This window comes from Primulina tabacum, chromosome 10, assembly GCF_025594145.1.
Source record: "Primulina tabacum isolate GXHZ01 chromosome 10, ASM2559414v2, whole genome shotgun sequence".
NCBI lineage: Eukaryota > Viridiplantae > Streptophyta > Magnoliopsida > Lamiales > Gesneriaceae > Primulina > Primulina tabacum.
Window position 1 is genome coordinate 39,752,161 of NC_134559.1, and position 20,584 is coordinate 39,772,744.

A 20,584-nucleotide genomic window follows, 5' to 3' on the forward strand; every position below is an offset into this window, starting at 1 on the left:
TTAAAAAAGTCGAAATAATTGTTTTTAATGAGTTTAACCGTCTCGTAGTAATCTGCGTCATACCCTTTCCGCACAGAACCTGCTCACGACACAAAAATCGATAAATGTTCCCGGAAATAGAAAAAAAATTAAAATAGGAAAGAAGAATGTAAAGCTATTATTATCTGGGATAGCGATAATGGAACCGAATCATTTTCGAACTTCCTAACGAGGATTTCTCGAGGAAACGAAAGCTTAACAGAAGCGTTAAATCGCAAATTAGAATCTAGAAGGACTTCGGCTAAAATCTCGTCAGCTCATTGCGTAGTAATGAGTCTCGTCCGTTTGCCCGTTACAATCAAATTAGCCTACAATTTTGTCCAAATCCGGCAGTGCCCGAGCTACTTTCTATTTCACATGTCTTATCTGGTCCCGATCGAGATTCAGATGATTTGAGCCGAAAATCGTCTGTCACAAGTAATCAAAAATAGAAAAAACACGAAAAGGGTGCAACACGAGGACTTCCCAGGGAGTCACCCATCCTAGTACTTCTCTCGCCCAAGCACGCTTAACTTCGGAGTTCTGATGGGATCCGGTGCATTAGTGCTGGTATGATCGCACCCGACATTGAGTGGGATGTTTATTCTTATATCCCTCGAGTACGTGTGGAGCGGGCGGCGATGGACAACATGCGGCACTGCTCTCGCCCAATCATAACCACTGAAGTTAATGCAGTTCTGGCGCGATGGCAGAGCTAGGATGGGTGACCTCCCTGGGAAGACCTCGTGTCGCGATCGTTTACCGTAAATTATGGATAAAACAGTCTAAATAATTGTTTTTAATGAGTTAACCGTCTCCGGAGTAATCTGCGTCATACCCTTCCGCACAGAACCGGCTCACGACAACAAAAATCGATAAATGTTCCCAGAAAATAGAATAAAAAATAAGAAGAAGAAATAACGAATGTAAAGCTATTATTATGCTGGGATACGATAAAATGGAACCGAATCGAATTTCGAACTTCCTAAGCGGATTTCTCGAGGAAACGAAAGCTTAACAGAAGCGGTAAATCGCAAATTAGAGGGTCTTAGAGAAGGAATTCGGCTAAAATCTCGTCAGCTCATTGCGTAGTAATGAGTCTCGTCCGTTTGCCCGTTTACAATCAAATTAGCCTACAATTTTGTCCAAATCCGGCAGTGCCCGAGCTACTTTCATTTCACATGTCTTATCTGGTCCCGATCGATATTCAGATGATTTGAGCCGAAAATCGTCTGTCACCAAGTAATCAAAAATAGAAAAACACGAATAAAGGTGCAAAACGAGGACTTCCCAGGGGGTGACCCATCCTAGTACTGCTCTAGTCCAAGCACGCTTAACTTCGGAGTTCTGATGGGATCCGGTGCATTAGTGCTGGTATGATCGCACCCGACATTGAGTGGGATGTTTATTCTTATATCCCTCGAGTACGTGTGGAGCGGGCGGCGATGGACAACACGCGGCACTGCTCTCGCCCAATCATAACCATGAAGTTAAGCGTTCTGGCGCGATGGCAGAGCTAGGATGGGTGACCTCCCTGGGAAGACCTCGTGTCGCGACCGTTACGTAAATTATGGATTAAAACAGTCGAAATAATTTTTTTTAATGAGTTAACCGTCTCCGGAGTAATCTGCGTCATACCCTTCCGCACAGAACCGGCTCACGACAACAAAAATCGATAAATGTTCCCAGAAAATAGAAAAAAAATAAGAAGAAGGAAATAACGAATGTAAAGCTATTATTATGCCTGGGATACGATAAAATGGAACCGGAATCGAATTTCGAACTTCCTAAGCGGATTTCTCGAGGAAACGAAAGCTTAACAGAAGCGGTAAATCGCAAATTAGAGGGTCTTAGAGAAGGAATTCGGCTAAAATCTCGTCAGCTCATTGCGTAGTAATGAGTCTAGTCCGTTTGCCCGTTTACAATCAAATTAGCCTACAATTTTGTCCAAATCCGGCAGTGCCCGAGCTACTTTCATTTCACATGTCTTATCTGGTCCCGATCGAGATTCAGATGATTTGAGCCGAAAATCGTCTGTCAACAAGTAATCAAAAATAGAAAAACACGAAAAGGTGTGCAACACGAGGACTTCCAGGGGTCACCCATCCTAGTACTGCTCTCGCCCAAGCACGCTTAACTTCGGAGTTCTGATGGGATCCGTGCATTAGTGCTGGTATGATCGCACCCGACATTGAGTGGGATGTTTATTCTTATATCCCTCGAGTACGTGTGGAGCGGGCGGCGATGGACAACACGCGGCACTGCTCTCGCCCAATCATAACCATGAAGTTAAGCGTTCTAGCGCGATGGCAGAGCTAGGATGGGTGACCTCCCTGGGAAGACCTCGTGTCGCGATCGTTTACGTAAATTATGGATAAAACAGTCGAAATAATTGTTTTTAATGAGTTAACCGTCTCCGGAGTAATCTGCGTCATACCCTTCCGCACAGAACCGGCTCACGACAACAAAAATCGATAAATGTTCCCAGAAAATAGAAAAAAAATAGAAGAAGGAAATAACGAATGTAAAGCTATTATTATGCCTGGGATACGATAAAATGGAACCGGAATCGAATTTCGAACTTCCTAAGCGGATTTCTCGAGGAAACGAAAGCTTAACAGAAGCGTTAAATCGCAAATTAGAGGGTCTTAGAGAAGGAATTCGGCTAAAATCTCGTCAGCTCATTGCGTAGTAATGAGTCTCGTCCGTTTGCCCGTTTACAATCAAATTAGCCTACAATTTTGTCCAAATCCGGCAGTGCCCGAGCTACTTTCATTTCACATGTCTTATCTGGTCCCGATCGAGATTCAGATGATTTGAGCCGAAAATCGTCTGTCAACAAGTAATCAAAAATAGAAAAACACGAAAAGGGTGCAACACGAGGACTTCCCAGGGGTCACCCATCCTAGTACTGCTCTCGCCCAAGCACGCTTAACTTCGGAGTTCTGATGGGATCCGGTGCATTAGTGCTGGTATGATCGCACCCGACATTGAGTGGGATGTTTATTCTTATATCCCTCGAGTACGTGTGGAGCGGGCGGCGATGGACAACACGCGGCACTGCTCTCGCCCAATCATAACCATGAAGTTAAGCGTTCTGGCGCGATGGCAGAGCTAGGATGGGTGACCTCCCTGGGAAGACCTCGTGTCGCGATCGTTTACGTAAATTATGGATAAAACAGTCGAAATAATTTTTTTTAATGAGTTAACCGTCTCCGGAGTAATCTGCGTCATACCCTTCCGCACAGAACCGGCTCACGACAACAAAAATCGATAAATGTTCCCAGAAAATAGAAAAAAAATAAGAAGAAGGAAATAACGAATGTAAAGCTATTATTATGCCTGGGATACGATAAAATGGAACCAGAATCGAATTTCGAACTTCCTAAGCGGATTTCTCGAGGAAACGAAAGCTTAACAGAAGCGGTAAATCGCAAATTAGAGGGTCTTAGAGAAGGAATTCGGCTAAAATCTCGTCAGCTCATTGCGTAGTAATGAGTCTCGTCCGTTTGCCCGTTTACAATCAAATTAGCCTACAATTTTGTCCAAATCCGGCAGTGCCCGAGCTACTTTCATTTCACATGTCTTATCTGGTCCCGATCGAGATTCAGATGATTTGAGCCGAAAATCGTCTGTCAACAAGTAATCAAAAATAGAAAAACACGAAAAAGGGGTGCAACACGAGGACTTCCCAGGGGTCACCCATCCTAGTACTGCTCTCGCCCAAGCACGCTTAACTTCGGAGTTCTGATGGGATCCGGTGCATTAGTGCTGGTATGATCGCACCGACATTGAGTGGGATGTTTATTCTTATATCCCTCGAGTACGTGTGGAGCGGGCGGCGATGGACAACACGCGGCACTGCTCTCGCCCAATCATAACCATGAAGTTAAGCGTTCTGGCGCGATGGCAGAGCTAGGATGGGTGACCTCCCTGGGAAGACCTCGTGTCGCGATCGTTTACGTAAATTATGGATAAAACAGTCGAAATAATTGTTTTTAATGAGTTAACCGTCTCCGGAGTAATCTGCGTCATACCCTTCCGCACAGAACCGGCTCACGACAACAAAAATCGATAAATGTTCCCAGAAAATAGAAAAAAAATTATGAAGAAGGAAATAACGAATGTAAAGCTATTATTATGCCTGGGATACGATAAAATGGAACCGGAATCGAATTTCGAACTTCCTAAGCGGATTTCTCGAGGAAACGAAAGCTTAACAGAAGCGGTAAATCGCAAATTAGAGGGTCTTAGAGAAGGAATTCGGCTAAAATCTCGTCAGCTCATTGCGTAGTAATGAGTCTCGTCCGTTTGCCCGTTTACAATCAAATTAGCCTACAATTTTGTCCAAATCCGGCAGTGCCCGAGCTACTTTCATTTCACATGTCTTATCTGGTCCCGATCGAGATTCAGATGATTTGAGCCGAAAATCGTCTGTCAACAAGTAATCAAAAATAGAAAAACACGAAAAAGGGTGCAACACGAGGACTTCCCAGGGGTCACCCATCCTAGTACTGCTCTCGCCCAAGCACGCTTAACTTCGGAGTTCTGATGGGATCCGGTGCATTAGTGCTGGTATGATCGCACCCGACATTGAGTGGGATGTTTATTCTTATATCCCTCGAGTACGTGTGGAGCGGGCGGCGATGGACAACACGCGGCACTGCTCTCGCCCAATCATAACCATGAAGTTAAGCGTTCTGGCGCGATGGCAGAGCTAGGATGGGTGACCTCCCTGGGAAGACCTCGTGTCGCGACCGTTTACGTAAATTATGGATAAAACAGTCGAAATAATTGTTTTTAATGAGTTAACCGTCTCCGGAGTAATCTGCGTCATACCCTTCCGCACAGAACCGGCTCACGACAACAAAAATCGATAAATGTTCCCAGAAAATAGAAAAAAAAATAAGAAGAAGGAAATAACGAATGTAAAGCTATTATTATGCCTGGGATACGATAAAATGGAACCGGAATCGAATTTCGAACTTCCTAAGCGGATTTCTCGAGGAAACGAAAGCTTAACAGAAGCGGTAAATCGCAAATTAGAGTGTCTTAGAGAAGGAATTCGGCTAAAATCTCGTCAGCTCATTGCGTAGTAATGAGTCTAGTCCGTTTGCCCGTTTACAATCAAATTAGCCTACAATTTTGTCCAAATCCGGCAGTGCCCGAGCTACTTTCATTTCACATGTCTTATCTGGTCCCGATCGAGATTCAGATGATTTGAGCCGAAAATCGTCTGTCAACAAGTAATCAAAAATAGAAAAACACGAAAAGGTGTGCAACACGAGGGCATCTCAGGGGGTCACCCATCCTAGTACTGCTCTCGCCCAAGCACGCTTAACTTCGGAGTTCTGATGGGATCCGGTGCATTAGTGCTGGTATGATCGCACCCGACATTGAGTGGGATGTTTATTCTTATATCCCTCGAGTACGTGTGGAGCGGGCGGCGATGGACAACACGCGGCACTGCTCTCGCCCAATCATAACCATGAAGTTAAGCGTTCTAGGCGCGATGGCAGAGCTAGGATGGGTGACCTCCCTGGGAAGACCTCGTGTCGCGATCGTTTACGTAAATTATGGATAAAACAGTCGAAATAATTGTTTTTAATGAGTTAACCGTCTCCGGAGTAATCTGCGTCATACCCTTCCGCACAGAACCGGCTCACGACAACAAAAATCGATAAATGTTCCCAGAAAATAGAAAAAAAATAAGAAGAAGGAAATAACGAATGTAAAGCTATTATTATGCCTGGGATACGATAAAATGGAACCGGAATCGAATTTCGAACTTCCTAAGCGGATTTCTCGAGGAAACGAAAGCTTAACAGAAGCGTTAAATCGCAAATTAGAGGGTCTTAGAGAAGGAATTCGGCTAAAATCTCGTCAGCTCATTGCGTAGTAATGAGTCTCGTCCGTTTGCCCGTTTACAATCTAATTAGCCTACAATTTTGTCCAAATCCGGCAGTGCCCGAGCTACTTTCATTTCACATGTCTTATCTGGTCCCGATCGAGATTCAGATGATTTGAGCCGAAAATCGTCTGTCAACAAGTAATCAAAAATAGAAAAACACGAAAAGGGGTGCAACACGAGGACTTCCAAGGAGGTCACCCATCCTAGTACTGCTCTCGCCCAAGCACGCTTAACTTCGGAGTTCTGATGGGATCCGGTGCATTAGTGCTGGTATGATCGCACACGACATTGAGTGGGATGTTTATTCTTATATCCCTCGAGTACGTGTGGAGCCGGCGGCGATGGACAACACGCGGCACTGCTCTCGCCCAATCATAACCATGAAGTTAAGCGTTCTGGCGCAATGGCAGAGGTAGGATGGGTGACCTCCCTGGGAAGACCTCGTGTCGCGACCGTTTACGTAAATTATGGATAAAACAGTCGAAATAATTGTTTTTAATGAGTTAACCGTCTCCGGAGTAATCTGCGTCATACCCTTTCGCACAGAACCGGCTCACGACAACAAAAATCGATAAATGTTCCCAGAAAATAGAAAAAAAAATAAGAAGAAGAAAATAGCGAATGTAAATCTATTAGTATGCCTGGGATACGATAAAATGGAACCGGAATCGAATTTCGAACTTCCTAAGCGGATTTCTCGAGGAAACGAAAGCTTAACAGAAGCGATAAATCGCAAATTAGAGGGTCTTAGAGAAGGAATTTAGCAAAAATATTGCCAGCTCATTGCGAAGTAATGAGTCTCGTCCGTTTGCCCGTTTACAATCAAATTAGCCTACAATTTTAACCAAATCCGGCTGTGCCCGAGCTACGTTGATTTCACATGTCTTATTTGGTCCCGATCGAGATTCAGATGATTTGAGCCGAAAATCTTCTGTCAACAAGTAATCAAAAATAGAAAAACACGAAAAGGCGTGCAAACAAGAGGACTTCCTAGGGGGTCACCCATCCTAGTACAGCTCTCGCCCAAGCACGCTTAACTTCCGAGTTCTGATGGGATCCAGTGCATTAGTGCTGGTATGATCGCACACGACATTGAGTGGGATGTTTATTCTTATATCCCTCGAGTACGTGTGGAGCAAGCGGCGATGGACAACACGCGGCACTGCTCTCGTCCAATCATAACCATGAAGTTAAGCGTTCTGGCGCAATGGCAGAGGTAGGATGGGTGACCTCCCTGGGAAGACCTCGTGTCGCGACCTGTTTACGTAAATTATGGATAAAACAGTCGAAATAATTGTTTTTAATGAGTTAACCGTCTCCGGAGTAATCTGCTTCATACCCTTCGCACAGAACCGGCTCACGACAACAAAAATCGATAAATGTTCCCTAGAAAATAGAAAAAAAAATAAGAAGAAGGAAATAGCGAATGTAAAGCTATTATTATGCCTGGGATACGATAAAATGGAACCGGAATCGAATTTCGAACTTCCTAAGCGGATTTCTCGAGGAAACGGAAGCTTAACAGAAGCGGAAAATCGCAAATTTGAGGGTCTTAGAGAAGGAATTTAGCTAAAATATCGCCAGCTCATTGCGAAGTAATGAGTCTCGTCCGTTTGCCCGTTTACAATCAAATTAGCCTATAATTTTGTCCAAATCCGGCAGTGCCCGAGCTACGTTGATTTCACATGTCTTATCTGGTCCCGATCGAGATTCAGATGATTTGAGCTGAAAATCGTCTGTCAACAAGTAATCAAAAATAGAAAAACACGAAAATGGATGCAACACAAGGACTTCCCAAGGGGTCACCCATCCTAGTACTGCTCTCTCCCAAGCACGCTTAACTTCGGAGTTCTGATGGGATCTGGTGCATTAGTGCTGGTATGATCGCACCCGACATTGAGTGGGTTGTTTATTCTTATATTCCTCGAGTACGTGTGGAACGGGCGGCGAGGGACAACACGCGGCACTGCTCTCGCCCAATCAGAACCATGAAGTAAAGCGTTCTGGCGCGATGGCAGAGCTAGGATGGGTGACCTCTCTGGGAAGACCTCGTGTCGCGACTGTTTACGTAAATTATGGCTAAAACAGTCGAAATAATTGTTTTTAATGAGTTAACTTTCTCCGGAGTAATCTGCGTCATACCCTTCCGCACAAAGCCGGCTCACGACAACAAAAATCGATAAATGTCCCCAGAAAATAGAAAAAAAAATAAGAAGAAGAAAATAACGTATGTAAAGCTATTATTATGCTTGGGATACGATAAAATGGAACCAGAATCGATTTTCGAACTTCCTAAGCGGATTTCTCGAGGAAACGAAAGCTTAACAGAAGCGTTAAATCGCAAATTAGAGGGTCATAGAGAAGGAATTCGGGTAAAATATCGTCAGCTCATTGCGTAGTAATGAGTCTCGTCCGTTTGCCCGTTTACAATCAAATTAGCCTACAATTTTGTCCAAACCCGGCAGTGCCCAAGCTACTTTCATTTCACATGTCTTATCTGGTCCCGATCGAGATTCAGATGATTTGAGGCGAAAATCGTCTGTCAACAAGTAATCAAAAATAGAAAAACACGAAAAGGGGTGCAACACGAGGACTTCCCAGGGGGTCACCCATCCTAGTACTGCTCTCGCCCAAGCAAGCTTAACTTCGGAGTTCTGATGGGATCCGATGCATTAGTGCTGTTTTGATCGCACTCGATATTGATTAGGATGTTTATTCTTATATCCCTCGAGTACGTGTGGAGCGGGCGGCGATGGACAAAACGCGGCACTGCTCTCGCCCAATCAGAACCATGAAGTTAAGCGTTCTGGCGCGATGGCAGAGCTAGGATGGGTGACCTCCCTGGTAAGTCCTCGTGTCGCGACCGTTTACGTAAATTATGGCTAAAACAGTCGAAATAATTGTTTTTAATGAGTTAACCGTCTCTGGAGTAATCTGCGTCATACCCTTCCGCACAGAACCGGCTCACAACAACATAAATCGATAAATGTTCCCAAAAAATAGAAAAAAATTAAGAAGAAGAAAATAGCGAAGCTAAAGCTATTATTATGCTTGGGATATGATAAAAAGAAACTGGAATCGAATTTCAAACTTCCTAAGTGGATTTTTTCGAGGAAACGGAAGCTTAACAGAAGCGGTAAATCGGAAATTAGAGGGTCTTAAAGAAGGAATTCGGCAAAAATCTCGCCAGCTCATTGCGAAACAATGAGTCTCGTTCGTTTGCCCGTTGACAATCAAATTAGCCTACAATTTTGTCCAAATCCGTCAGTGCCCGAGCTACGTTGGTTTCACATGTCTTATCTGGTCCCGATCGAGATTCAGATGATTTGAGCCGAAAATCGTCTGTCAACAAATAATCAAAAATAGAAAAACACGAAAAGAGGTGCAACACGAGGACTTCCCAGGGAGTCGCCCCTTCTAGTACTGGTCTCGCCCAAGCACGCTTAACTTCGGAGTTCTGATGGGATCCGGTGCATTAGTGCTGGTATGATCGCTGCCGACATTGAGTGGGATGTTTATTCTTATATGCCCTCGAGTACGTGTGGAGCGGGCGGCGATGGACAACACGCGGCACTGCTCTCGCCCAATCAGAACCATGAAGTTAAGCGTTCTGGCGCGATGGCAGAGCTAGGATGGGTGACCTCCTTGAGAAGTCTTCGTGTCGCGACCGTTTAAGGAAATTATGGATAAAACAGTCGAAATAATTGTTTTTAATGAGTTAACCGTCTCCGGAGTAATCTGCGTCATACCCTTCCGCACAGAACAGGCTCATGACAACAAAAATCGCTAAATATTCCCAAAAAATAGAAAAAAAATGGGAAGAAGAAAATATCGAATGTAAAGCTATTATTATGCCTGAGATACGATAAAATGGAACCAAAATCGAATTTCAAACTTCCTAAGTGGATTTCTCGAGGAAACAGAAGCGGTAAATCGCAAATTACAGGGTCTTAGAAAAAGAATTCGGATAAAATCTCGCCGCCTCATTGCGCAGTAATGAGTCTCGTTCGTTTGCCCGTTTACAATCAAATTAGCCTACAATTTTGTCCAAATCTAGCAGTGCACGAGCTACGTTGATTTCACATGTCTTATGTGGTCCCGATCGAGATTTAGATGATTTGAGCCGAAAATCATCTGTGAACAAGTAATCAATCAAAAATTTAAAAACACGAAAAGGGGTGCAACACGAGAACTTCCCAGGGGGTCACCTAACCTAGTACTGCTCTCGCCCAAGCACGCTTAACTTCGGAGTTCCGATGGGATCCGGTGCATTAGTGATGGTATGATCACACCCGATATTGAGTGGGATGTTTATTCTAATATCCCTTTTGTACGTGTGGAGCGGGCGGCGATGGACAACACGCGGCACTGTTCTCGCCCAATTAGAACCAAGAAGTTAAGCGTTCTAGCGCGATGGCAGAGCTAGGATGAATTACCTCCCTGGGAAGTCCTCGTGTCGCGATCGTTTACGTAAATTATAGCTAAAACAGTCGAAATAATTGTTTTTAATGAGTCAATAGTCTCCGGAGTAATCTGCTTCATACACTTCCGGATAGAACCGGCTCACGACAACAAAAATCGCTAAATGTTCCCAGAAAATAGAAAAAAAAATAAGAAGGAGAAAAGAGCGAATGTAAAGCTATTATTATGCCTGGGATACGATAAAATGGAACCGGAATCGAATTTCAAACTTTCTAAACGGATTTTTTGAGAAAAACAGAAGCGGAAAATCGCAAATTAGAGTGTCTTAGAGAAAGAATTCGGCTAAAATCTCGCCAGCTCATTGCGGAGTAATGAGTCTCGTTCATTTGCCTGTTTACAATCAAATTAGGCTACAATTTTTCAGAATCCGGCAGTGCCCGAGCTACGTTGATTTCACATGTCTTATCTGGTCCCGATCGTGATTCAGATGATTTGAGCCGAAAATCGTCTGTAAACAAGTAATCAAAAATAGAAAAACACGAAAAGGGGTGCAACACGAGGACTTCCAAGGGGGTCACCCGTCCTAGTACTGCTATCGCCCAAGCACGCTTAACCTCGGAGTTCCGATGGGATCCGGTGTATTAGTGCTGGTATGATCGCACCCGACATTGAGTGGGATGTTTATTCTTATATCCCTCGAGTACGTGTGGAGCGTGCGGCGATGGACAACACGCAGCACTGCTCTCGCCCAATCAGAACCATGAAGTTAAGCGTTCTGGCGAACCGGAATCGAATTTCGAACTTCCTAAGCGGATTTCTCGAGGAAACGGAAGCTTAACAGAAGCGGAAAATCGCAAATTAGAGGGTCTTAGAGAAGGAATTCGGCTAAAATCTCGCCAGCTTATTGCGGAGTAATGAGTAACGTTCGTTTGCCCGTTTACAATCAAATTAGGCTACAATTTTGTCCAAATCCGGCAGTGCCCGGGCTACGTTGATTTCACATATCTTATCTGGTCCGATCGAGATTCAGAAGATTTTAGCCAAAAATCGCCTATTACAAATTAATCAAAAATAGAAAAACACGAAAAAAGGTGTAACACGAGGACTTCCCAGGGGGTCACCCATCCTAGTATTGCACTCGCCCAAGCATGCTTAACTTCGGAGTTCTGATGGGATCCGGTGCAGTAGTGCTGGTATGATCGCTCCCGACGTTAAGTGGGATTTTTATCCTTATATCCCTCGAGTACGTGTGGCGCGGGCGGTGATGGACAACACGCGGCACTGCTCTCAGCCCAATCAGAACCATGAAGTTAAGCGTTCTGGCGCGATGGCAGAGCTAGGATGGGTGACCTCCCTGGAAAGTCCTCGTGTCGCGACCGTTTACGTAAATTATAGCTAAAACAGTCGAAATAATTGTTTTTAATGAGTTAACCGTCTCCGAAGTAATCTGCATCATAACCTTCCGCACAGAACCGGCTCACGACAGCAAAAATCGCTAAATGTTTCCAGAAAATAGAAAAAAAATAAGAAGAAGAAAGTAGCGAATGTAAAGCTATTATTATGCCTGAGATACGATAAAATGGGACCGGAATCGAATTTCTGACTTCCTAAGCGGATTTCTCGAGAAAACGGAAGCTTAACAGAAGCGGAAAATCGCAAATTAGAGGGTCTTAGAGAAAGAATTCGGCTAAAATCTCGCCAGCTCATTACGGAGAAATGAGTAACGTTCGTTTGCCCGTTTACAATCAAATTAGGCTACAATTTTGTCCAAATCCGGCATTGCCCGAGCTACGTTGATTTCACATATCTTATCTGGTCCTATCGAGATTCAGAAGATTTGAGCCAAAAATCGTCTTTTACAAGTTAATCAAAAATAGAAAAACACGAAAAGAGGTGTAACACTAGTACTGCACTCGCCCAAGCACGCTTAACTTCAGAGTTCTGATGGGATCCGGTGCATTAGTGCTGGTATGACCGCTCCCGACATTAAGTGGGATGTTTCTTCTTGTATCCCTCGAGTACGTGTGGCGCGGACGGCGATGGACAACACGCGGCACTGCTCTCGCCCAATCAGAACCAGGAAGTTAAGCGTTCTGGCGCGATGGCAGAGGTAGGATGGGTGACCGCCCTGGAAAGTTCTCGTGTCACGACCGTTTACGTAAATTATGGATAAAACAGTCGAAATAATTGTTTTTAATGAGTTAACCATCTCCGGAGTAATATGGGTCATACCCTTCTGCACAGAACGTGCTCAAGACAACAAATATCGGTAAATATTCCCAGAAAATAGAAAAAAAAAATTAGAAGAAGAAAATAGCGAATGTAAAGCATTATTATGCCTGTGATACGATAAAATGGAACCGGAATCGAATTTCGGACTTCGTAAGCGGATTTCTGTAGGAAACGGAAGATTAACAGAAGCGGAAAATCGCAAATAAGAGGGTCTTAGAGATGGAATTCGGCCAAAATCTCGCCAGCTCATTGCAGAGTAATAAGTCTCGTCGTTTTCCCGTTTACAATAAAATTAGGCTTCAATTTTGTCCAAATCCTGCAGTGCCCGAGCTACGTTGATTTCACATGTCTTATCTGGTCCCGATCGTGATTCAGATGATTTGAGCCGAAAATCATCTGTCAACAAGTAATCAAAAATAGAAAAACACGAAAAGGTTGCAACACGAGGACTTCCAAGGGGGTCGCCCACCCTAGTACTGCTCTCGCCCAAGCACGCTTAACTTCGGAGTTCTGATGGGATCCGATGCATTAGTGCTGGTATGATCACACCCGACATTGAGTGGGATGTTTATTCTTATATCCCTCGAGTACGTGTGGAGCGGGCGGCGATGGACAACACGCGACACTGTTCTCGCCCAATCAGAACCATGAAGTTAAGCGTTCTGGTGCGATACCAGAGCTTGGATGGGTGACCTCCCTGGAAAGTCCTTGTGTCGCGACCGTTTACGTAAATTATGGATAAAACTGTCGAAATAATTTTTTTAATGATTTAACCGTCTCCGGAGTAATATGCGTTACCCTTCCGCACAGAACCTGCTCAAGACAACAAAAATCGCTAAATGTTCTCAGAAAATATTAAAAAAATTAGAAGAAGAAAATAGCGAATGTAAAGCTATTATTATGCCTGGGATACGATAAAATGGAACCGGAATCGAATTTCGGACTTCCTAAGCGGATTTCTCGAGGAAACAGAAGCTTAACATAAGCGGTAAATAGCAAATTAGAGGGTTTTAGAGAAGGAATTCGGCAAAATCTCGCCAGCTCATTGCGGAGTAATGAGTCTCGTTCGTTTGCCCGTTTACAATCAAATTAGCCTGCAATTTTGTCTAAATCCGGCAGTGCCCGAGCTACGTTGATTTCACATGTCTTATCTGGTCCCGATCGAGATTCAGATGATTTGAGCCGAAAATCGTCTGTGAACAAATAATCAAAAATAGAAAAACACGGAAAGAGGTGGAACACGAGGACTTCACAGGGGGTCGCCCATCCTAGTACTGGTCTCGCCCAAGCACGCTTAACTTCGGAGTTCTGATGGGATCCGGTGCATTAGTGCTGGTATGATCGCTCTGGACATTGAGTGGGATGTTTATTCTTATATCCCTCGAGTACGTGTAGAGCGGGCGGCGATGGACAACACGCGACACTGCTCTCGCCCAATCAGAACCACGAAGTTAAGCGTTCTGGCGCGATGGCAGAGCTAGGATGGGTGACCTCCCTGGGAAGTCCTCGTGTCGCGGCCGTTTACGTAAATTATAGCTAAAACAGTCGAAATAATTGTTTTTAATGAGTTAACCGTCTCCGGAGTAATCTGCGTCATACCCTTTTCCGCACGGAACCGGCTCACGACAACAAAAATCGCTAAATGTTCCCAAAAAATAGAAAAAAAAATAAGAAGAAGAAAATAGCGAATGTAAAGCTATTATTATGCCTGGGATACGATAAAATTGAACCGGAATCGAATTTCGAATTTTCTAAGCGGATTTCTTGAGGAAACAGAAGCTTAACAGAAGCGGAAAATCGCAAATTAGAGGGTCTTAGAGAAAGAATTCGGCTAAAATCTCGCCAGCTCATTGCGGGGCAATGAGTCTCGTTCGTTTGCCCGTTTACAATCAAATTAGCCCACAATTTTGTCAAAATCCGGCAGTGCCCGAGCTACGTTGATTTCACATGTCTTATCTGGTCCCGATCGTGATTCAGATAATTTGAGCCGAAAATAATCTGTCAACAAGTAATCAAAAATAGAAAAACACGAAAAGGGGTGCAACACGAGGACTTCCAAGGGGGTCACCCATCCTAGTACTGCTCTCGCCCAAGCACGCTTAACTTCGGAGTTCTGATGGGATCCGGTGCATTAGTGCTGGTATGATCGCACCCGACATTGAGTGGGATGTTTATTCTTATATCCCTCGAGTACGTGTGGAGCAGGCGACGATGTACAACACGCGGCACTGTTCTCGCCCAATCAGAACCATGAAGTTAAGCGTTCTGGCGCGATGGCAGGGCTAGGATGGGTGACCTCCCTGGGAAGTCCTCGTGTCGCGACCGTTTACGTAAATTATAGATAAAACAGTCAAAATAATTGTTTTTAATGGGTCAACCGTCTCCGGAGTAATATGCGTCATACCCTTCCGCACAGAAACTGCTCAAGACAACAAAAATCGCTAAATGTTCCCAGAAAATAGAAAAAAAAATTGAGAAGAAAAAAATAGCAAATATAAAGCTATTATTATGCCTGGAATAGGATAAAATGGAACAGAAATCGAATTTAGAACTTGCTAAGCGGATTTCTCGAGGAAATGGAAGCTTAACAGAAGCGGTAAATCGCAAATTAGAGGGTCTTAGAGAAGGAATTCGGCTAAAATCTCGTCACCTCGTTGCGGAGTAATGAGTCTCGTTCGTTTTCCCGTTTACAATCAAATTAGGCTTCAATTTTGTCCAAATCCGGCAGTGCCCGAGCTACGTTGATTTCACATGTCTTATCTGGTCCCGATCGTGATTCAGATTATTTGAGCCGAAAATCATCTGTCAACAAGTATTCAAAAATAGAAAAACACGAAAAGGGGTGCAACACGAGGACTTCCTAGGCGGTCACCCATCCTAGCACGCTTAAGTTCGGAGTTCTGATGGGATCCGGTGCATTAGTGCTGGTATGATCGCACCCGACATTGTGTGGGATGTTTATTCTTATATCCCTTGAGTACGTGTGGAGCGGGCGGCGATGGACAACACGCGGCACTGCTCTCGCCCAATCAGAACCATGAAGTTAAGCGTTCTGGCGCGATGGCAGAGCTAGGATGGGTGACCTCCCTGGGAAACCCTCGTGTCGCGACCGTTTACGTAAATTATAGCTAAAATGATCGAAATAATTGTTTTTAATTAGTCAACCGTCTCCGGAGTAATCTGCGTCATACCCTTCCGCACAGAACCGGCTCACGACAACAAAAATCGCTAAATGTTCACATAAAATAGAAAAAAAATAAGAAGAAGAAAATAGCGAATGTAAAGCTATTATTATGCCTGGGATACGATAAAATGAAACCAGAATCGAATTTCGGACTTTCTAAACGGATTTCTCGAGGAAACGGAAGCTTAACAGAAGCGGAAATTTGCAAATTAGAGGGTCTTAGAGAAGGAATTCGGCAAAAATCTCTCCAGCTCATTGCGGAGTAATGAGTCTCGTTCGTTTGCCCGTTTACAATCAAATTAGGCTACAATTATGTCCAAATGCGGCAGTGACCGAGCTACGTTCATTTCACATGTCTTATCTGGTCCCGATCGTGGATCAGATGATTTGAGCCCAAAATCGTCTTTCAACAAATAATCAAAAATAGAAAAAAAAGAAAATGGGTGCAACACGAGGACTTCCCAGGGGGTCACCCATCGAGGGGCGATGGACAACACGCGGCACTGCTCTCGCCCAATCAGAACCATGAAGTTAAGCGTTCTGGCGCGATGGCAGAGCTAGGATGGGTGACCTCCCTGGAAAGTCCTCGTGTCGTGACCGTTTACATAAATTATCGCTAAAACTGTTGAAATAATTTTTTTTAATGAGTTAACCATCTTCGGAGTAATCTGTCATACCCTTCAGCACAAAACCGGCTCACGACAACAAAAATCGCTAAATGTTCCCAGAAAATAGAAAAAAATTAAGAAGAAAAAAGTAGCGAATGTAAAGCTATTATTATGCCTGGTATACGATAAAATGGAATCGGAATCGAATTTCGGAATTCCTAAAAAGATTTCTCGAGGAAACGGAAGCTTAACCGAAGCGGAAAATCGCAAATTAGAGGGTCTTAGTGAAGGAATTCAGCTAAAATCTCTCCAGCTCATTGCGGAGTAATGAGACTCCTTCGTTTGCCCGTTTAAAATCGAATTAGCCTACAATTTTGTCCCAATCCGGCAGTGCCCGAGCTACGTTGATTTCACATGTCTTATCTGTTCGTGATCCAGATTCAGATGATTTGAGCCGAAAATCGTCTGTCAACAAGTAATCAAAAATAGAAAAACACGAAAAGGGGTGCAACACGAGGACTACCTAAGGGGTCACCCATCCTAGTACTGCTCTCCCCCAAGCACGCTTAACTTAGTAGTTCTGATGGGATCCGGTGCATTAGTTCTGGTATGATCGCACCCGACATTGAGTGGGATGTTTATTCTTATATCCCTCGAGTACGTGTGGCGCGAGCGGCAATGGACAACACGCGGCACTGCTCTCGCCCAATCAGAACCATGAAGTTAAGCGTTCTGACGAGATGCCAGAGCTAGGATGGGTGACCTCCCTGGAAAGTTCTCGTGTCGCGAACGTTTACGTAAATTATAGCTTAAACAGTAAAAATAATTGTTTTTAATGAGTAAACCATTTCCGGAGTAATCTGCGTCATACCCTTCCGCACAGAACCGGCTCACGACAACAAAAATCGCTAAATGTTCCCAGAAAATTGAAAAAAAATAAGAAGAAGAAAATAGTGAATGTAAAGCTATTATTATGCCTCGGATACGATAAAATGGAATCAGAATCGAATTTCGGACTTCCTAAACGGATTTCTCGAGGAAACGAAAGCTTAACAGAAGAGGAAAATCGCCAATTAGAGGTTCTTAAAGAAGGAATTCGGATAAAATCTCGCCAACTCATTGCAGAGTAATGAGTCTCATTCGTTTGCCCATTTACAATCAAATTAGGCTACAATTTTGTCCAAATCCGGCAGAGCCCGAGCTACGTTGATTTCACATGTCTTATCTGGTGCCGATCAAGATTCAGATGATTTGAGCCGAAAATCGTCTGTCAACAAGTAATCAAAAATAAAAAACAAGAAAAGGGGTGCAACACGAGGAATTCCCCGGGGGTCACCCATCCTAGTACTGCTGTCGCCCAAGCACGCTTAACTTCGAAGTTCTGATGGGATCCGGTGCATTAGTGCTCGTATGATCGCACCCGGCATTGAGTGAGATGTTTATTCTTATATCCCTCGAGTACGAGTGGAGCGGGCGGCGATGGACAACACGCAGCACTGCTCTCGCCCAACAGAACCATGAAGTTAAGGGTTCTGGCACGATTGCAGAGCTAGGATGGGTGACCTCCCTGGAATGTCCTCGTGTCGTGATCTTTTACATAAATTATCGCTAAAACTGTTGAAATAATTGTTTTTAATGAGTTAACCATCTCCGGAGTAATCTGCGTCATACCCTTCCGCACAAAACCGGCTCACGACAACAAAAATCGCTAAATGTTCCCAGAAAATTGAAAAAAAAATAAGATGAAGAAAATAACGAATGTAAGCTATTATTATGCCTGGAATACGATAAAATGAAACAGAAATCGAATTTAGAACTTGCTAAACAGATTTCTCGAGGAAACGGAAGCTTAACAGAAGCGGAAAATCGCAAATTAGAGGGTTTTAAAGAAGGAATTCGGCTAAAATCTCGCTAGCTCATTGCGGAGTAATGAGTCTCGTTCGTTTGCCCGTTTACAATCAAATTAGCCTACAATTTTGTTCAAATCCGGCAGAGCCCGAGCTACGTTGATTTCACATGTCTTATCTGGTGTCGATCGAGATTCAGAAGATTTGAACCGAAAATCGTCTGTCAACAAGTAATCAAAAATAGATTAACACGAAAAGAGGTGCAACACGAGGACTTCCCAGGGGTTCACCCATCATAGTACTGCTCTCGCCCAAGCACGTTTAACTCCGGAGTTCTTATGGGATCCGGTGCATTAGTGCTGGTATGATCGCACCCGACATTGATTGGGATGTTTATTATTATATACCTCGAGTACGTGTGGAGCGGGCGGCGATGGACAACAAGCGGCACTACTCTCGCCCAATCAGAACCATGAAGTTAAGCGTTCTGGCGCGATGGCAGAGGGAGGATTTGTGACCTCCCTGAGAAGTCTTCGTGTCGCGACCGTTTATGTAAATATTGGAAAAAACAGTTGAAATAATTATTTTTAATGATTTAACCGTCTCCGGAGTAATCTGCGTCATACCCTTCCGCACAGAACCGGCTCACGACAACAAAAATGTTCCCAGAAAATAGAAAAAAAATAAGAAGAAGAAAATAGCGAATGTAAAGCTATTATTATGCCTGGGATACGATAAAATGGAATGGAATCGAATTTCGGACTTCCTAAGCGGATTTCTCGAGGAAACGGAAGCTTAACAGAAGCGGAAAATCGCAAATTAGAGGGTCTTAAAGAAGGAATTCGGCTAAAATCTCGCCAGATCAATGCGGAGAAATGAGTCTCGTTCGTTTGCCCGTTTACAATCAAATTAGGCTACAATTTTGTCCAAATCCGGCAGTGCCCGAGCTACGTTGATTTCACATGTCTTATCTGGTCCCGATCGAAATTCAGATGATTTGAACCGAAAATCGTCTGTCAACAAGTAATCAAAAATAGAAAAACACGAAAAGGGGTGCAACACGAGGATTTCCCAGGGGGTCACCCATCCTAGTACTGCTCTGGCCCAAGCCACTTAACTTTGGAGTTCTGATGGTATCCGGTGCATTAGTGCTGGTATGATCGCATCTGAAATTGAGTGAGATGTTTATTCTTATATCCCTCAAGGGCGTGTGGCGCGGGCGGCGATGGACAACAAATAAATCCTTATATTATTTCGAAAATTCTGATTCAGCCCTTAAACGTTCGTAAATTGCCCTTAGGTCCCAAATCTTTCGAAATATTGCATTTTGGTCCCTTAAATTTCGATACTTGCATGTTTATTTTATATGCCGGAACGTAAATTTTATCCGTGTGGGTTTTTCAATAAAAAAATACGAACTTTTTGGCAATCCGGCTATTTAATTCCCAAACTATTTTTACCAAAACATTACTAATATTTTAATTAATTATAATATAGACTAATTGGCTTAATTAGGGGCTTATTAGGCCTAAAGCCTTGTTAGTGTTTAATTAAGTATATAATATGTAAACCTTTCCCATAACCCTACGATTCTTTCAAAAGGACACGGCCACTCTTCTGAAAGTACCTAGATTACACGGCACACACATGCTTAAAAATCGAGGCAAACTTTCGAGCATTGCCAAGGGAAAGTCTTAGCCAAGGTTCTTGCTCCGTTCTTCGTCATCGTCAACGGTTTTTCGTGCGTAAATTACGCATAGGCACACCTATTCTTCCCTTCAAACTATCATCACATCATATTATATTTTTATGCATGAAAATTTTGGGAAACAAGTGACACTTTGAATTATTTTCGTTTTTATGCAATCCATGAAATTCCAAGCATGATTTTGATTCAAACTTTTGTCGTTTACATGTATATACGGGCTGCCATGATATAGGTTATGTTTAGGCATGATTTTACGCGGGATTTAGAGTCCTAGATAATCACCTTAACACCACACATGCAATAGAACACAAGCTGTGCAGCAACTTGCTGTCATGGAGCAAAGGGGTTAGGTTTTATTGTTGCAGGGGCTAGGGCATGCTTGGCTGGTTCCAGGGGTTAGCCAAGGTCGTGGGTGAGTTAGGGATAGAGTCCTAGCCATGCTAGGACTCGCGCTCAAGGGCTGGGAAGGAGTCCTAGCAAGCTATGACTCCCACCGGAGAATCAAGGGGAATTGCGTGCAGGGTTCTGGGCTTGTTGCAGGCTGGTGGGCATGGTCCAGGGGGCTTGGGCTGGGTCAGGTCGAGTCCTTAGGGTCCTTAGCGGGTGCACAACAGGTTGGTTCAGTGGCTGGGTTCGTTGGTAGATGCAGGGAAG

At 43.9% G+C, this 20,584-nt stretch overlaps 20 non-coding genes and 2 pseudogenes across 20 annotated transcripts; all 22 read right to left on the minus strand.

The window, feature by feature from the left end:
* Nucleotides 1-483: 483 nt before the first annotated feature.
* LOC142508191 (5S ribosomal RNA) lies at nt 484-602 on the minus strand. Its single transcript, XR_012806417.1, has one exon. It is a non-coding gene; the product is annotated as a 5S ribosomal RNA (ribosomal RNA).
* Nucleotides 603-1,287: 685 nt separating this feature from the next.
* LOC142516142 (5S ribosomal RNA) lies at nt 1,288-1,406 on the minus strand. Its single transcript, XR_012811953.1, has one exon. It is a non-coding gene; the product is annotated as a 5S ribosomal RNA (ribosomal RNA).
* A 683-nt stretch (nt 1,407-2,089) lies between these two features.
* Nucleotides 2,090-2,205, minus strand: LOC142507567 (5S ribosomal RNA). Its single transcript, XR_012805821.1, has one exon. It is a non-coding gene; the product is annotated as a 5S ribosomal RNA (ribosomal RNA).
* Nucleotides 2,206-2,886: 681 nt separating this feature from the next.
* On the minus strand, nt 2,887-3,004 carry LOC142511312 (5S ribosomal RNA). Its single transcript, XR_012808730.1, has one exon. It is a non-coding gene; the product is annotated as a 5S ribosomal RNA (ribosomal RNA).
* Nucleotides 3,005-3,688: 684 nt separating this feature from the next.
* LOC142513808 (5S ribosomal RNA) lies at nt 3,689-3,806 on the minus strand. The gene has a single exon (XR_012809735.1). It is a non-coding gene; the product is annotated as a 5S ribosomal RNA (ribosomal RNA).
* Nucleotides 3,807-4,489: 683 nt separating this feature from the next.
* Nucleotides 4,490-4,607, minus strand: LOC142511323 (5S ribosomal RNA). Its single transcript, XR_012808731.1, has one exon. It is a non-coding gene; the product is annotated as a 5S ribosomal RNA (ribosomal RNA).
* Nucleotides 4,608-5,291: 684 nt separating this feature from the next.
* Nucleotides 5,292-5,410, minus strand: LOC142513982 (5S ribosomal RNA). Its single transcript, XR_012809900.1, has one exon. It is a non-coding gene; the product is annotated as a 5S ribosomal RNA (ribosomal RNA).
* Nucleotides 5,411-6,094: 684 nt separating this feature from the next.
* On the minus strand, nt 6,095-6,213 carry LOC142509703 (5S ribosomal RNA). Its single transcript, XR_012807863.1, has one exon. It is a non-coding gene; the product is annotated as a 5S ribosomal RNA (ribosomal RNA).
* Nucleotides 6,214-6,897: 684 nt separating this feature from the next.
* LOC142508712 (5S ribosomal RNA) lies at nt 6,898-7,017 on the minus strand. The gene has a single exon (XR_012806916.1). It is a non-coding gene; the product is annotated as a 5S ribosomal RNA (ribosomal RNA).
* A 685-nt stretch (nt 7,018-7,702) lies between these two features.
* On the minus strand, nt 7,703-7,821 carry LOC142515986 (5S ribosomal RNA). Its single transcript, XR_012811805.1, has one exon. It is a non-coding gene; the product is annotated as a 5S ribosomal RNA (ribosomal RNA).
* Nucleotides 7,822-8,505: 684 nt separating this feature from the next.
* Nucleotides 8,506-8,624, minus strand: LOC142506994 (5S ribosomal RNA). The gene has a single exon (XR_012805263.1). It is a non-coding gene; the product is annotated as a 5S ribosomal RNA (ribosomal RNA).
* Nucleotides 8,625-9,308: 684 nt separating this feature from the next.
* On the minus strand, nt 9,309-9,427 carry LOC142507518 (5S ribosomal RNA). Its single transcript, XR_012805773.1, has one exon. It is a non-coding gene; the product is annotated as a 5S ribosomal RNA (ribosomal RNA).
* A 677-nt stretch (nt 9,428-10,104) lies between these two features.
* On the minus strand, nt 10,105-10,223 carry LOC142515804 (5S ribosomal RNA). The gene has a single exon (XR_012811629.1). It is a non-coding gene; the product is annotated as a 5S ribosomal RNA (ribosomal RNA).
* Nucleotides 10,224-10,896: 673 nt separating this feature from the next.
* LOC142506269 (5S ribosomal RNA) lies at nt 10,897-11,015 on the minus strand. The gene has a single exon (XR_012804565.1). It is a non-coding gene; the product is annotated as a 5S ribosomal RNA (ribosomal RNA).
* A 424-nt stretch (nt 11,016-11,439) lies between these two features.
* LOC142507632 (5S ribosomal RNA) lies at nt 11,440-11,558 on the minus strand. The gene has a single exon (XR_012805884.1). It is a non-coding gene; the product is annotated as a 5S ribosomal RNA (ribosomal RNA).
* A 1,457-nt stretch (nt 11,559-13,015) lies between these two features.
* LOC142515543 (5S ribosomal RNA) lies at nt 13,016-13,134 on the minus strand. The gene has a single exon (XR_012811383.1). It is a non-coding gene; the product is annotated as a 5S ribosomal RNA (ribosomal RNA).
* A 679-nt stretch (nt 13,135-13,813) lies between these two features.
* Nucleotides 13,814-13,932, minus strand: LOC142507717 (5S ribosomal RNA). Its single transcript, XR_012805966.1, has one exon. It is a non-coding gene; the product is annotated as a 5S ribosomal RNA (ribosomal RNA).
* Nucleotides 13,933-14,618: 686 nt separating this feature from the next.
* Nucleotides 14,619-14,737, minus strand: LOC142508086 (5S ribosomal RNA). The gene has a single exon (XR_012806318.1). It is a non-coding gene; the product is annotated as a 5S ribosomal RNA (ribosomal RNA).
* A 2,140-nt stretch (nt 14,738-16,877) lies between these two features.
* On the minus strand, nt 16,878-16,996 carry LOC142511039 (5S ribosomal RNA; annotated as a pseudogene).
* Nucleotides 16,997-17,678: 682 nt separating this feature from the next.
* LOC142506676 (5S ribosomal RNA) lies at nt 17,679-17,797 on the minus strand. The gene has a single exon (XR_012804960.1). It is a non-coding gene; the product is annotated as a 5S ribosomal RNA (ribosomal RNA).
* Nucleotides 17,798-18,479: 682 nt separating this feature from the next.
* On the minus strand, nt 18,480-18,598 carry LOC142516509 (5S ribosomal RNA). Its single transcript, XR_012812300.1, has one exon. It is a non-coding gene; the product is annotated as a 5S ribosomal RNA (ribosomal RNA).
* A 674-nt stretch (nt 18,599-19,272) lies between these two features.
* On the minus strand, nt 19,273-19,390 carry LOC142511777 (5S ribosomal RNA; annotated as a pseudogene).
* Between the last annotated feature and the right edge of the window lie 1,194 nt (nt 19,391-20,584).